The sequence below is a fragment of the Lethenteron reissneri genome, chromosome 36 (genome assembly GCF_015708825.2).
Source record: "Lethenteron reissneri isolate LAM-NWPU_2019-01 chromosome 36, ASM1570882v1, whole genome shotgun sequence".
In the NCBI taxonomy this organism is placed as follows: domain Eukaryota; kingdom Metazoa; phylum Chordata; class Hyperoartia; order Petromyzontiformes; family Petromyzontidae; genus Lethenteron; species Lethenteron reissneri.
Window position 1 is genome coordinate 8,947,607 of NC_083814.1, and position 15,870 is coordinate 8,963,476.

A 15,870-nucleotide genomic window follows, 5' to 3' on the forward strand; every position below is an offset into this window, starting at 1 on the left:
TTTGCAAAGGGCACCACGAAAATTTATTTAGCCGTCATCAAAAACAGCGAGGAGGGGGGGGGGGGAAGGGGGGGGGGAAGACGGACGACGATTGTCGTTGCGTGGTTATTCCGAGCGTGTGAAAACGGGAGGGGGGGTACATCACACACGCACACAAAACACACGCACACAAAAACCCACGCACACAAAAACACACGCACACAAAACCACACCAGTTAACCGGTAACAAGCTCCGTCACCTCCCGGTGGAACGCCCGCGGCCAGGTGAACGCGGCCTCGCGCCACGGACCCCCCCCCCCCCCACAAACAAACTAAATATGCCGCGTCATTTCGCCACGCGCAAAACGGAAAATAAACATAAGCAAGCAAATAAATCAAATGGAAACTTTAAACAAAAATAAAGCCCCGCGCAGCACACGCCTGTTGCGTAGTGCAATCCCCTGCAGATGCCAAATACAAGCCGCCCCTGGGATGGGCTCTTCTCTCTCTCTCTCTCCATATCACCCCGGAAAGCCACTTTTAAAACGTCAACAAGACCCCCCCACCGCTCCCATCGACTTTTCAGGCTGCGAGGGGCAAGTGCTGTTAGCGAGCACTTACCAAGGCCGACACGGTACACGCACAAAAAGGAACACCCGTAACATACCACGGGGCTACAATCTCAGTTGCAAATGGTAGCATTGTGCAGAATGCCACTGGAAGACCCATCTCTTGCCCCCATCACAAACACGGGAGGTAGTAATGGCAATCACCATCAGCCATGATGACTCCACTGCTAGATGAAGCCATCGCGAACCCTTAAAATAGCTTGCCCCACCACTTTCCACCCCACCCCCAATTTCCCCTCCACCCTTCCCCACCGCATCTGCCACCGATGTTGGTTGCGAGCGGGAATCAAACTGATTTTCGGGTTGGTGGCTGGCACAGCCGGCACTTGCGTACGCACATTCTCCACCTGCGTTACGCAAGCCGTGTTATACAACAAACAGGACTCGGCAATCTGCATGCAGATTTATTTCAAAATTGGGAGATTGCCAAAGGGGGGGGGGGGTGGTGGGAGATCCATTACTCATTTCATGCACCAGTTGTTGCATCAAGCCAAACAACTGCCGACTGATCGTTTACTAAAAATGGACAATATTTACACCCGCGTTTACACACACTGCCCCGTGGCCCACAATGCACCGCAAAGCTCAAGGTTTTTGTTGGGGCAGTGACCTTTTTCTTCAGCGCTGCTCTCGATCAAAGTGTTCAAGTCGGGCAAGTTAATTGTTGCACGGACGATCTCGTACAGCCAGTTGCCCGGCTATGTTTTTTGTTTACAATGGAAATCATCCGTTGTGCACGAGCACGGCCACAACAAAAAAACTCCATCAACAAAAACAATGATAAATCACATGATGAAAGGGGGGGGGGGGGGGGGTACACAGCTTGCCCTTGGCATATGCGCTTGCAAACCCTGATGGTTCCCATTATCCCCACGCGCCCGAACTGACCGGAGGGAGAAGGACCTCACCCTCGTTACGATTCTATTACAAGAGCACTTTTCACAGACATGAGTAAAATCACTCGATTAAAACAAACTTGACCTGGCTACAGTGGAGGACCGTCATACATTTTGGTGGGACGAGTCTAGTTTTGACCATGCGAATAAAAAGAGGGGGAAAAGTCGAGTGGAATCAAAACATCGATATATATATATAAAATCTATCAATCAATCCCAAGCACGAAACTTGATTTGGATCTTTCGTGACTGCAGGAATTACTCTTTGGTTCATTCGGTAAAGGTCACGTAGAAACGTACGACTTTACCGAAAGAACCAAAGAGTAATCCCAAACACCCCTCAGAATCCATGAAGAATATCACGTAACGATTTAACAATTATATAATCCAATCACCAGCAGATGAGGCCCCCCCACACCCCCCCCCCCAGTTCTGCCATCACCTTGCCACCGATGGAGAGCCGTGGGAAATGAATTCAACAGCTCGGCTCGCCGGGCACAAACGCGCAGTGCACGGAAAACTACCCCGATCCAAACGCTGGAAAGTTTTTTTTTTGTGGTTGTTGTTTTACTCTAACCAAGCAAACGTTACATCAGCTGTAGCATGTTGCAACACATCTCCACTTTACCGGTGCCCTCAGACTTGCATCACCGCTCACGGTTGCGGAGCGCGGTTGGGGAGGCGCAGTGTTTATGAACCCCCCCCCCCCCTCTCTAGCTTCTGACCCCCCCCCCAATCCCTTTGCACATCTCGCCAGCCACAAAACCCACAACGCAAAATGTGGGAAGCGCAGATTAAACGCCAAATGAAACCACGTCAGGAACGCTCGCGATGACAACGGCAGACGTGAAGACGATTTACTGTGCTTCGCCACACTGGAGCCAAGCACTTTTTAATCTAGACTGAAAACTACATTTCTTAGCAACTACTTTTTTGCGTTTAGTTTGTGGTCCTAACGCCTGCACCTCCGGCGAGCATGGTTGGATACGTACGGTGCGAAAGAAGTTCAGCATGCATACACCCGCAAAAGCTTCCTCTCACCCATATATCGACGCTTCTGTAATCACACCTTGCAGTTGTGTTTCTAATTTTGTTGCATTTAAAGTTAGTTGGCGTGCACTCATTTAAAAAAAGTCTGGCACAGCACACGAAGAGAGGAGGGGGGGGTATTGGAGCCAACGCCAAGCCCAGTCACCCCCCCCCTCCCCATCGCCAATGTTGATAACAACAACAGATGCTCAGTATAGCCAGCGTCAAACGTAGGGGAAGCCCAGGTCAGGTTCGTCAACCATCTGTCACACAGCTGCAGTAGCAGCTGCTGCCGTAGCAGCTGCTGCCATTTTGGCACCATGTGGCTCCGATGTTGCAAGTGGCACTTGTGCCAAGCTAGGTGCACTTTGGGGAGTTCCATGTCCAATGACACCAGGCTCCAAAAAATATAAATGTTTGTTTAATAGGTACCATATTTCATTTAACTATACTTCACTATGTTGGTGGCCGACGGAGGTTGAAAGGGGGACCAGGCCCAAGCCACCACTGATGTCGCTTGCAGCTGGGAATCATTGACCACGGATGAAATAATCAACATTTCTTGAACAAAAATCACAACCGTGGATGGTAGTTTACAAAAAATTGTAAATGTATATTTTAACAGGTTTTTAGTCTAGGATGGGGAAAATATCTTTTTGTAACCCTGGACACGAGGTTTTGGCATACAGGGTGATACATTTTTTTTTTAAACACATATCGAACTATCGTTTTTAAATGGAAAAATAACGGATAAATCACTGTAACATGATAACAAATGTATGTTAATAGCTTCAAAAAGTCAACAAGTCTCCACTGGTTCACCATGATTGTCAACGTGCGCCTGGAATCTTCTCCAGGTGGTCTCCAGAGCACGGGAGGGCGCATGTCTTGGTGGTATTGTTGCAATCAAACGTTCTTTTTAAGCACCCCGTACCGCCAAATTACTTTCCTACTTCAGCAGGAAAAGCAGGAGGGCAGTGGTGGGGGGGGGGGTGAATCTTTAAACAGATTAACAAGCTAACAATCGTCCAGAGACAAACGAAATAACAACATGCTAACGGAACGAGACAATGTTGCACGGTTGGGCACGAAGCAACATCAAGCATTGGCAGCACACCAGGATATTAAATACTTGGTTGGAGACTCTCAAAAGGAGCAATCATCACCGTTCAGCACTTCGAGCAGAACGCATAGCCTTCATTATACAATGCTAATGACATGTCCATGCAACACCTGATTAAGCCATTGCAGTCATCCTTGACGATTCATCATGCACGCGTTAGAACGGTCGATGGAATCTCTTGAAAGCGTGGCTTTAGCCCCAAGGACAAGTGGGGGGGGGGGGGGGAAGACTGCAAGAAATCGGTGACGGCGGCGTCCCGACGTGAACTCGCGAAACTTTGAGGCGGCCCTCCGTAGAAGGGTTATTTAATAAGAATAAGCACCACCACGATGGCTAGGAGACGTTAACTACCTCGCCTGCGAGACGAGGTCGTGGGGGTCTCATCACAACCTGGTTGTAATTGCGCGCGTTTTCCCCGTGCATTTTTTTTAACCACGTCCTTCGGTTCCCCCCTCCCCCCCCCCTTGCTTCTGAAAGTGTGAGAGCTCTGTGGGGGCCTTTCCCGGTAAAAAGTGATTTAGTTTAGAATAATAAAAAGGTTTAAAAGTTCGGAGCTTAAAGCCTTCACCGCAGACCAAGAGGACCAAATATATGCGCACCCCCCCCCCAAACCCACACCGCTAATCCTTCCGCTATCGTCTGCCTCCCCGGTACTCAAACATTCCTGCTGTCCAGACGACTCTTAAATTTACCACTCGGTTCATTCCAAACGCAACAAAGAAGCTTTGGCAAAAAAACTGAAGTTACTGTACCCGAGACTCTCTGCGCTAAATGCACCAGTCATCTGTGCCAATGGTTTCTTCAACAATAAATGCGTTTGCCATAAACATAAAAGCTAAATGTTGGACTTAAAGCTTTCGCGATGAGGAATTCAAATTCTTTGGGTCTTTTCGGTAAAGCCACGTAGATTGTTATTTTCTTTCAACCCATCCACGTGACTTTACTGAAAGACCCAAGAGAATCTCAAAGTTAAAATCGGCAAAAGAAATCCATAATTTTTTTTTCTCTTGGCGAGAAACACTCGTCTGCAAATATATTACTTCACTTATTGATAGCCCCCCCTCCCCACCATCTCGCCTGGTGATCAGGTCGGTCGGTTCGATCCCAACCCCGACGGCCGTGCAATGACGCCGGACACGTTATTTTCTTCGGAGCCTTTATTTCAGAGACAACCCCATCTCGGATCTTGATGCTTGAACTTTGTCCCTCCTCTGTGAACGTGCCCCCCCCCCCCCTTGTTGCAGTCCCCTTTTATATTTCCGACTGCCCCCCCCCCCCGCCCTCTGGAAGCGCCGCTCACCCCACTCCCTTCGGCCAATCCTCGTCCTCCTCCAACGGTTGTCAACCGTCGCCCTCTGCAAGTCAACCCCTCGCTTCCCACCCTCCACGTTCGAATCTCGTCTGCTCATCAACCGTCTTTGGAGGCCTCCCTGCACAAAATCGGAGGCCTTGGTCGACTCGGACCGGTCTGTTCGCACGTACGCTTGTCAGACAAGCGGCCCGTTGCCTCGGTCATTACATCTGTACGTTTAGGCGTTTGCATTTTTCAGCAAGGTTCGCCGCTTCTCCACTCCACATTTAGATAAAAAGAACGCTTTTCAGAGTATTTGGCTGCAATGAAGGTCCTCGTGATAAGCCACTTCATTGGCGTATATCATTTGCGACCAGGTGGCTTCTAATAAAAGATATAGCTTAGTGGGCCTTACCTGGTAAAATAATGAGTTTAGAATCGTAGTTTAAAAGCCATTGCCAAAATTCTGTATTAGGGCACTCCTTGCAACCGCTTGCTCATGCCACTGCTGGTGGAACAACCTCCAACCATAGGCAGAGCCGAAGGGAAATCTCTGCAGAAAGGTCTTGGGCCTACTCTTCAGCACTGGTCAGATGTCTCAGAAGGGAGGTAGAGTAGCCACACTTCAGCCCACCCACAACCTGCCATTCGACTTGCCATGGGTTTTACCATTCATACTATTGCTGGATGGAAAGGCAGTGGGGGGTGAGGAATCGGCGTTGTTAAAACTTGCCGTGCAGGGGAATGGAATCAAACCAAAGACTTCTAAAGGCTGCAAGTTCAGCGTGCCAAACCATTACACAACGGGCAGCATGCACAAATATATTATGGCAGCCTCAAATTGCAACCTGGCACAAAATCTGCATTCAATTATTAGGAGCATTTCGCTCACCAATGCTTCGTTGTCAACGATTCCATTCTTTGTACATTGGGATAAGCTCACAGGCAGAATTAACGCCACAATATTACACGAGAAAATGTTTCATTCTCTTAACGATGGCGGCAGTGGCAATGTAATAGAATTCTCCAATTTGCATAATTGTCTTCCTTTCACAGATACCAGGGTTCTGATTGCGCCACTACATTTCTACAATTCACGCTGTAATCGCTGCAATAGATGGCGATATCTCTCGTGTAACCCCCCCCCCCCCCCCAACGTAAAACAGACTTGGGTCGAGTGCATGCATGTAGAACTTCTTTCACACACCCACCGTACGCATGTAGCCAACCGTGTTAAAAAAATCGGGCGTGCGGATGTTGTAAGCCAGCGTTGCCTGTCAAGGCCAGGCATTGTATTTGCAGCATCATGCCCGACTGCCTTTTATCACCCCCTCCCACCCGCCCAAGTGGTGATAATTTGCAAACCATAACCAGGCACTGACCGTACCATGTTCAAGGTTGAGTTGACCCATCAAAGGGGTGGTCCAAAACAGGCACAAAAATACCACTCGTGACCAGATGTTAGCCATTGTAGGAAATTGAACCGTTTCATTTTAGGTGTAGTGTATCAACCCCACTATGCTAATTTCCCTCCAAATTTTTTGTTACAATGTTGTGAAAGTTAAAAAATGGTACCAGATTATTATTTGGGGCTGACATATTAAGATAAAAAGGTATCAGTGTACAGACAAAAAATGGGAATTACAAACATCAAAAACACCTATTTCTACGTTATTGTCCAGGTGGAGGTGGTAGGTAGTTGGGTAGTAGGCCAAAAAAATAAACAAGCCAATGTTCGGGGTCAACGCAGCTGAAGGGGTGGCAAAAAAAATTAATGCAAATGTGAGCACAACATTCTAATCCAAATAAACAACGATCTCATCAGCATAGCGTTTTCTCCCTCGTGTTGCATCCTGCCCGCATCTACAATCTCTCCACATGTAGTTTAAATTATCTTATCTAATTTACGGCTCTATAACTACATCTTGCTCTCTCCTGTCTTCAGGAGGACACAAACAATGCGTTCATCCAATCCTGGCCCAAACACAAAAATCAAATCGTGCAGCTCGAAAAACGCAAAAACAAATCCCACGCGCAAGCCATCCATCAACGGTCACCGGATAATGAACAACAAGGCGATGCATTTACAGAATACGAGCACGTGGGTTCATTTGTCAGGGATCGCTCGCCGACACGCAATTAAATTCTGTGGGTTAAAACATTTTTTTTACCGCCCCGAATGAGCACTCTTTTTTTTAAGCGTGGCCTTGAAAGCCATGGGGGGGGGGGGGGGGGGGGGGGGGGAGGAATTATTGTTGCAAACAGTAAACAAGTGGGTTTGGCCCAATCGTAAAATACCATCAACTGCCCTCCCGCACAAACGGGAAAACCAGGAGGGTTTTATTTTGGAAGTAATGGAGAGAGAAACAACGATTTAATGTCATAGACATTTGTATTTGGGCAATGGTGAAAATCTCAACTGCAAAGAACAAAGCACCGTTCAGAATTCAGATAGTATTAAAGTTGCCCATCAGTCTGTGGGGCCGGTAAAATTGTGTGGCATTGTGAAGACGCCAACTGCGCGCATTGTCCTATGGGATAGATTCGCTCGCACGTCATGGGAGTGTGGAATTTCCCTCTAATGGCTCAGGGCCGTAACAAAAAATAAAACGAGAGATAAGCAACGCCTCATTTGCTCGTTCGAGCAGGCAATCAGACAAAAACAAAACTCCTTTGTGGATGGTGGAGTCGCCTGCTTTAAAACTACACCACCACCACGCATCTATACAGCAGTACAGACTAAAAAAAAAAAAACACGTTACACGACCTGCCACCTACTGGTGTGGACTCGAAACTGCCGAGTAAACACGCGGAAGATCCAGCCTCGCGAAAACCACGGGCTTTCTCTGCCACAATCACCGCACAGTTTGTCAAAGACTGCCACAGACAAAGACCTGCCCCCCCCAATCCCGAATTAAGTGGTGTTTGTGGCTTCTGGCATTGATCCAACATCGTGTTGTGGCAAAGGGTGGGGTGGGGGGGTTAAGTTGGAACGCGCGGAGATCGGGACGAGGTTTGGCTCATCCTCAGCCACCGATGACTTTACGGAACAGTCACCCAGGTCAAATATTTGAAACATCCTCTCCCTGCCCCAACCACTGCCGCCTCCAGCCCCTTACCCCCCACCCACCACCGCCCTCGATTACAAATTAAACAGACACGACTACGAAAACGTACCCACAGGGAGATCTCCGCTGACGACCTCACGTTTAATCTAGCAGCGGATAGCACTCGCAAGCTCGGAAATTCACCTTTACCCCATGGTCAGTGGATGGTAAAGCTAAACCTGTGTGTGTGTGTCTGTGCAAGCAGAGCAGTTAACCCTTCGCCCGGTAACCTCGGTTAACTCGCACGCACCAAAAACACCCAGAAGAGGAGTTGATCATGCTTTCAAACAGCAGCAGCATTCCAAACCCAGAGCAGAGTGGGTTTTTCCGAGTCAAATGAAATTAGCGTTTCTCTAACCTCGCTTCATTCCCAGTACGATGCGATTCTACGTTACGTGCGTTCTCTGTTGTCAAGCTCTGTTGCGAGTGTGTTGTTACCATGTGTTGTTCGGCAGGATGTATTTGGCTGCTATAAAGTTTCCACGTGGTGAAGCCACTTGGTAGGAGCTTTCATTTGTGATGGCCAGGTCCGATTCTGAAGAGAAAAACAAGCTAAATAGTTCACCTGGTACAATAAAAAAAATTGTTTTAGTATAGTAGGTGTGACTTTTTTTCCCCTCTAGGCTTGGGAGATTTTTTTTCGGGCAGTGAACTGGGAGAAAAAAAACACCTATCTCCGAACTACCAAGCATGGGGAACAAAACGTCGGACATGGAGCCGAACAACAACGCAGGGGGTTGGAGGGGGTTTCAAGAAAATGAAGTTCCCAGCACGAGGAGATGCCGAACAATCACGCAGGGAAAAACAAACACAATCGCAGAGCTGTGCAGCGCAAATCGTGCAAACTCGAGCAGTAATAGAGTGTTCTTATAGTCAATGACACGGTGCAGAGGACACACGAAAAGTGCAATTCAAAACACCGATAAACCCCCCCCCCCCCCCCCCCAAGAACACCATGATAGCTAGCCACAATATCGTCCTCAAAATCAGATAAAATAAAAGCGCTTTGTTGTATCAAGTGCTCACTTACATAAATTGACACTCGCAACGATAAACCAGGCGCCGGCGCTGTGTGTGTATGTGTTCCGCCAAATCCGGCAGCTCGTGCACAAATGAAATCACAGGCCGTTGTACATTGGCAATTGAGGCCAGCATTACCCCCCCCCCCCTCTGTCTCAATCATTGCAGCGGACCGGCAAGACGAAGCCACACACGCGAGGGTTGGAACACAATGTTACTAATAACAACCCCAATAACAACAAACCAGGGGCTACGGAGTAAATATAGACGACCCACAAAATCGCGGGTATTCGTGGCACAACAGGTTTAACCACGTGTAAGATGCGACGTTGAATAAGTGTCGAGAAAAACCAACTGGATTGCTACCGTTCAGCGTGGTACAAGTCGGGTGGATTTCAATGCAGTCCACCGCAAAAAACTTACGACTACACACTTGGGATTAAGAGCAAGGGCGGTCGCGATGTCTATAGTATTTCTTGGGCATCAGAAATAAGGAAAAACGAAGCTCAGGTCAGTCGCTGTCAACTTTGATAAAGGAGTAAGAGGTTTCAGTCGGGGGATAGCTCTGCTGGCGAAATGGAGATGCGAATATATGTCTGGCATTGGAGAAACCATTGTATTACCCAAGGAGCCGGATACACACAAAAGAGCGAAACCATCAAAATGTTCAACATTCAATTAGTAAAATGATGCTTACGCGATTTCCATCAATTCTGTTAAGTTTCACAAGACGTGGACTTACCCTCGTACCAATAATCACAACATGTCATAACCCTAGGATTAAGACACCAGCAAAAAGAAAAAAACCTGAAACGATTTAAAAACCAACAGCACAAGGTGGCAAGAAAGAAAAACCTCCACAAGTAAATCCCAGTCGAACCTTACCTTGGCGATGCAGGAGGAGACGACAGCAGGTTTCTGGACTCGTGGTCGCACAACACAAAGTCTCGCGTGAAATCAGCAGCAGCAGCCCGCGCAAGGGATTCGGCTCTCGTTAGCAGAAGTCTCTCAGACGGTCATCGCGAGGGAGACGCAAAGGAGGGCAGAGAGAGAGCGCCAACAGCGCAAACATTAAAATCGCCCAGACGCTGCCGTTTAATTAAGGGAAGCCGGGCAAAGACCGCTTGCTTACGGAGGGGACAGGGCAGAGGTGGTGGTGGTGGTGGCAGGTCACAAAAATACTGGGGAGGCATAAATACAACGAGGGTACCCCCACCCCCCCACCAACCAGATGACACGCGCGCCTAACGCGCCCGCGACTCTGCACGCGGCGTCTGAACGCGCTCGGCCGACGCCGCACTGTGGCTTGCCAAGCCGTGCGGGCCCACCAGATAAGCCACGGTGAGACCACGCCTCTCCATTCATCCACCCCCCCCCGGCTCTTGCCTCCAACACGGCTCCCCCCTTCCTCCTGCTCGCCTCCCCTCCAACCCCGGCTTAGGCCGCGTGGCTCCCCCTACCGCCACTCTTCTAGAGCACTGCCCCATCCCACTTGTCCTGCTCCGCTCTCTTTCTCCCCTCCCTCCTCTCTACTACCCTCCAACCATCCCAACACCCTCCTCCCCACCCCTCTTTTTTTCTCTCGCTCATGAAAAAAAATAACAACATCTCCAACCGGAGCCACAACATCTACAGCCTCACCGCCGCCGAAGGTTTCATTTCTCAAGGGAGCATTTTCCCGAAGGCGCCCAACACAGATTTGACTCGACCACAACAACCACGACTGGATACCTGTGAAAAAGAGCTTCATAGCTCATCGGATTCCTCCAGTAAAGATGTTTTATTATGAAAAGGTGGGGGCGGGGAAGTTTCCAGAGCTCAGTCCCGTACAGCTCCACCTGAAATTAACTTGCAACCTCCCATGGTGTTATTCTTCGAGATTACGGGATCAGTGTTTATTTTCATGTGGGCGTTGCATTAGCTTGTTATGAATATGGTGGGTGTAGCTTTCAGATCCAGTGTTTTGAACTTCATATGATAAGTGAGAAACGTTTAGCTGCATTGTTTGAGAAAAGGTTTTCCGAGAACCGTTGCACACACTTGTTGCAATAAATAATCGGTTATCAAATGGGCTTAAGGTTAAAAACAAAAAAATAGTCCTGGAGTGACAATGCAAATCGATTTCTAATCAACCAGTTGCTATGTTTAAGCTCACGACACATGCACGTTGTCCTTCTCCCGCACGACGAGCACGGTTGGCGACGTATGGTGCGAAAGAAGTTTAACATACGTACACTCCATAATAGCCTAAGAGTTTAACATACGGACCACTAACCTCACGGTTGACTACGTACGGTGCGAAAGAAATTCACGCACGTGTAACATGGCGCCTTCGTGGTACCCTTGCACAGCGAGTCGATTTGCAAAGCATGGAATCGCCAATTTTCTTTTTCGAAAAATCGTTCGAGTTGCATGCAGGCCATGGGTTTGGTTACAAACACAGACGCCACTGGACGCGATCGTGGACAGCGGCGGAGAAGAATTTGGACTCCTCGTGCCAGGCGAAGGAAGAAAATGCACGAGAGAGCTCGTCCGCCACGGAGATGGAGCAATGGAGATTTCAAAATCTGCATGTACCGCGATGGGTTCTCGTGTCCGATACGTTCACCGCCGCAACGGGTTCGGTTTTGGAAGGTGTTACTAAGAATTGTGCCAATTCATGGAATTTCTTGGGGGAGGGGGAGGAGGAAAAGGCTCATTCCACCACTAATTAAAAACATTGATTCCCACCCGCTAAGTCGATGGGTTTCTTGGTCAGAGTGCCACTTGTTTACCGAGTTTCAGAAATGGGTCGACGTCACGATCGCCTTACCTCCCACCAGCTGTACTTGTTTGTTAGCAACAGTGCGGTAACACAAGAATATTATTATTCGTCTACCCTCCCAAACCCCCCCAAACCGAAAGCCGCATGGAGGAGTTGGGGCAATGCGCGCGCAGTCAGCCGGGTCTCATTTCACACAGCGCAGTCTCCAGACGGTTGCGCAACTTCCATTTCCCCCCCCACCCACCCACCTAAAAAAGACAAAAACAAAAACGTGCCAAGGGGAACGCAAGAAGGTCAACAATACGATCCTACCACGTCTAGCCGTGTTCCTTAAGAGAGTAAGTAACATCGTCATTGTCACCCGTGGCCAATCCACTGCTGGATGGACTCGAGAAGCTGCCACCACCACATCTCGTGATCAAATGACGATGCAGTAAATCCACATAAGGGGGTCTGCAAAGATCGACAATAATACATGTATTTTTAAATCCTTTATATTAAGTTCGCTTGCTTGCGCGCTTACGACCGTGCAAATCTTTTGGTCGTTTTTTAACCCACTTCCCGTGATCCAATCGAGCGGACACTTTAGGATTTTTTTTTTATTTAATTACCAATTGCTTAATGGTGGCAGGCAATCTGACCCATAGGTGGCAGCTATCTCAAGCCAGAGGACGAGAGGATACTAGCCGCCACGCATATAAAGGATTTAGTGAAAAACTTTGTTTTTACGGGTTAAATTTTTTTTTACACATTTACTTCCCAATTTCTCCCCCAAATATTAATCCGGACTGCGATTGACAAATCGTCACAAGGCGAAGTTGTCCATTCGGGTCGCACGCACGGCAGCAGCGGCAACACCCGCTGCGTTACGGAAGTTTACATCGGTGTAAATCCACACAACGACCGTCGTCGAAATGCCCCCCCCCACTTCCCTCAAGTGACGTCACGATCCACGCCAGTGACTGGGTGGGGGGGCGTTCTTTACCCACCCACTCTGCCATATGGAGGAGCAGCGGCGAAGGTTTGCCGTACGCTAGCCAAACGCGATATTTCATTTCAGAGCTCCGGGCAAATTGAGCGCAGAACCCAATTTCACGCGACGCTTTGCTCTTATAGCCGTTGGTGACCGAGCCGACTGACGAACCATCAACCTCGCTTCAAAACAAACACTTGGAGAGAACAGCGTTGTAAAAAACCAGGCAAGCCACCTCGATCCGAACGGAGGATCTCAGTGCCCAGCTCAACGCGCCGAACTCCAAAAATCACACAGGCCACCAAAAGGGGGATTTTTTGACTTAAAAACTAAATTTTGCATTTATAAAAGCCAACCGATATATACAAATCTGGCCATCCGCCTGACGATGCTGGTTGTAATTACTGGCAAAAACGTCGTACTCCGATTGTTAATTTGCTCTCCAATACACCCGTGTGCTGTACTAGTGACGAATTGGCACGTTCCGTTTACGTGACAACCCTTACCAATTGGCTGTCGGGTTTAACGACAAATTTATAGTCAAGCGATCTAACCCCCCCCCCCTATATTATCGACATATGCCGTCCGATTAGAACTCAGAGGGTCTTAGAAGGGAAATGTAGTCAAAACGCCTAGACGATTGACTTGGGGATGGGCGGAGGGGGTGGGTGGGTAGAAACCAAAAAAAAAAAATGGCAAACTAATTACACGTCAAGTATGTCTGGATGCCATCTGGACTTGCCAAAAGCTCCGAGCTCCAAGAGAGAAAAGAAGCCTTGTTTCAGACCACGCACCATGCCCACATTCTGCGCAGCATATTTTGGGCAAACCCAGAAATGTGTCACTGCAGGGTTCAGCGAGGTTTTAAAATTCAGAAAATGATGTGCACCAAATTGCAGCCCATGGGTGGTGTGGACCAGGGCAGCAGCCACTAACAGCTCGTAAACCAGCAGTATTTGTTTAGAATGTATGGCCGACTGCTGAGGAGTCTTGCAAAGGTGGGGGGGGGGGGGGGGGCAAAACCGGCCCAGAGTTTGCAAGCTTGACCAAATGCTGCTGGGTCACACAGCATGGTGTGTGGCGGAAGGTCAATTAAAATAACGTCTAAAAATACAAAGTTTCACTGTATGTGGGGGTACAGAACAGGCGATGTGCATTAAAATCTATAGAGTGTAAGACTAAACGTCACATTTGTCAATAAAGTGCTAAAAAGAAGGTCACGTACACGTTAGGAAAAGCTTTTGGGCAATGACTCTTTTCCAGAGAACAGTCATCTACCCTTGGGCCACCCCCCCCCCCCCCAAAAAAAAGGTTTTCGCATAACTCAGGGTAGGGTGCACGCACCACAGTGCTGAGATGTTAACTACCTCGCCTGGTATGTAGAAGGTCGTGGGTTCGATCAAGACCCCAAAAACGCCTGTTGTATACTTGGCGCTTGCACGTGTGTCTTCTCCGAGTCCTCCGTTCCCCCCCCCCCCCGCCACATTTCAGAATCGACACGCGTTTAGAGTATTTGTGGCTGCTATACATTTCAATGAGCTATCATGTATCACCAGGTAGCTCCTAAGAGGAGCTATATAATTTAGTGGGACTTACTTGGTAAAAAATAAAAACAGGTTTCCTACTTTAGGGCACAGGCTGCGGCGTGGATACCATACAGGAGAAATATTGGGCGGGGGGGGGGGGGGGGGACAAACCACACGAAAACAAATAGACTTCGGCGAGGCACGGACATGCGATCTCTGTAAAGAACATTGAGAACCAGCGTGGCATTCTATTTTCTAAACAAACAAAAAGACTGCAAGGGGATAGCGTCTGAACAAATTTCAAAAAGTGTATGTCCTTTTCATCATGCAACACCAGCAGCAAAGCAGGACCGCTTTCCGTTTTCATTCGAGACATTAAGAGCAAAGCACGTGGGTGGGTGGGGGGGGGGGGCACTTCCAGAAGCTGGGGGGATGAAGCTGAATTTGGAAGAGCCCCTAAGGGGGGGGGGGGGTTAGGGACGGTCGAGCAGAAAAGAAGGCTGGAAGGAGGAGGTGATGTGGTAGAGGAGGAGGAGGGGACCCCTTTGTTGTGCATTCCTCCTACTGGCTGGGTCGGACAAACGCCATCTGTAGACCTGCGAGACGGGGGTGGGGAAGGGGGGGGAAGAGTGTGGCGCGTGTTGTTGTCGAAGACAGACGACACACTCCGTTATTCTCTTTACACAAACACCCAACCGCGTGCACGAGCGAGTGAGCATGTGCCTCGACGCCAGTTCCCCTACCCCGGCCACTGCTGCTGCTGCCGCCCTGCACCCAGATACCCCCCTCCTACCCATCATAATTGAGTTATTGGCCCCCCAAAATGGTTTATCAGTACCAACGCAGGGTGGAAAATTATTATTTTCCTCGAAGCAGTTTTTTTTTCGTCGTCTCGATCGCAAACATTTATGACTGCAAGGTCACAGCCGTAGCGTTTTATTGTATTTACGAGATACGCGTTGTTCAAAAGAACAATTCGTTCGTATGGCGGGGGGGTGGCAACATGCTTCGTTTCACGGCTTCATGAAACACTAACGCAATGACATATTTAGACCCCGAATTTTATTAGGCAGTGCTTGTAGACTTCACATGGCTGGTTTCGACCCCGAACTGCTACCCAGGGTGGACACTGGTATCATTTGCCCGTCCCCAGGTGGTACAGATCAGCACCCACCCCACCCTCTGCTGTAAAACAGACCCAGCAACACCGCTACTGCCAGCCAATACCTCTCCTCTAGACTCACCATCCCCCTTCCATCTCCTCAAGCCCGAACGTAATAAGCCGCCTGGACAGAGACACACAAGGAGATAAGGTGGCTATACCCCCTCCCCCAGCCCCCGTCCTCCCTCCCACCCACCCAATCCCTCAAAACCCAGTAATTGGCTGCGTTTGTCATCTGTCCTTTATTCACCCCACACACACGGGGCTGCGCGCTTCCTCGTGAGCCGCTTTGTTCTTCACGGTTTGCGCCGTTCTCCTCCCGCAATGAAACGACTGCGTCGCTTTGTCAGGCGTGCTGGTGGACACGTCTG

At 49.0% G+C, this 15,870-nt stretch overlaps 1 protein-coding gene across 3 annotated transcripts in view; it reads right to left on the bottom strand.

Annotated features, from left to right (window-relative positions):
* The window catches only part of SPSB1 (splA/ryanodine receptor domain and SOCS box containing 1), a 94,319-nt gene that overhangs the window by 47,907 nt on the left and 30,542 nt on the right, over positions 1–15,870 (bottom strand). For 2 of the 3 annotated variants that reach the window (XM_061566043.1, XM_061566037.1), the window contains exon 1: positions 9,960–10,364. The exons of the other annotated variant lie outside the window; for it this stretch is intronic. The gene's annotated coding sequence lies outside the window, so the exon portion shown is untranslated. Of the gene's footprint in view, positions 1–9,959; positions 10,365–15,870 lie in introns of those variants that run through there. 3 annotated transcript variants of the gene reach the window in all.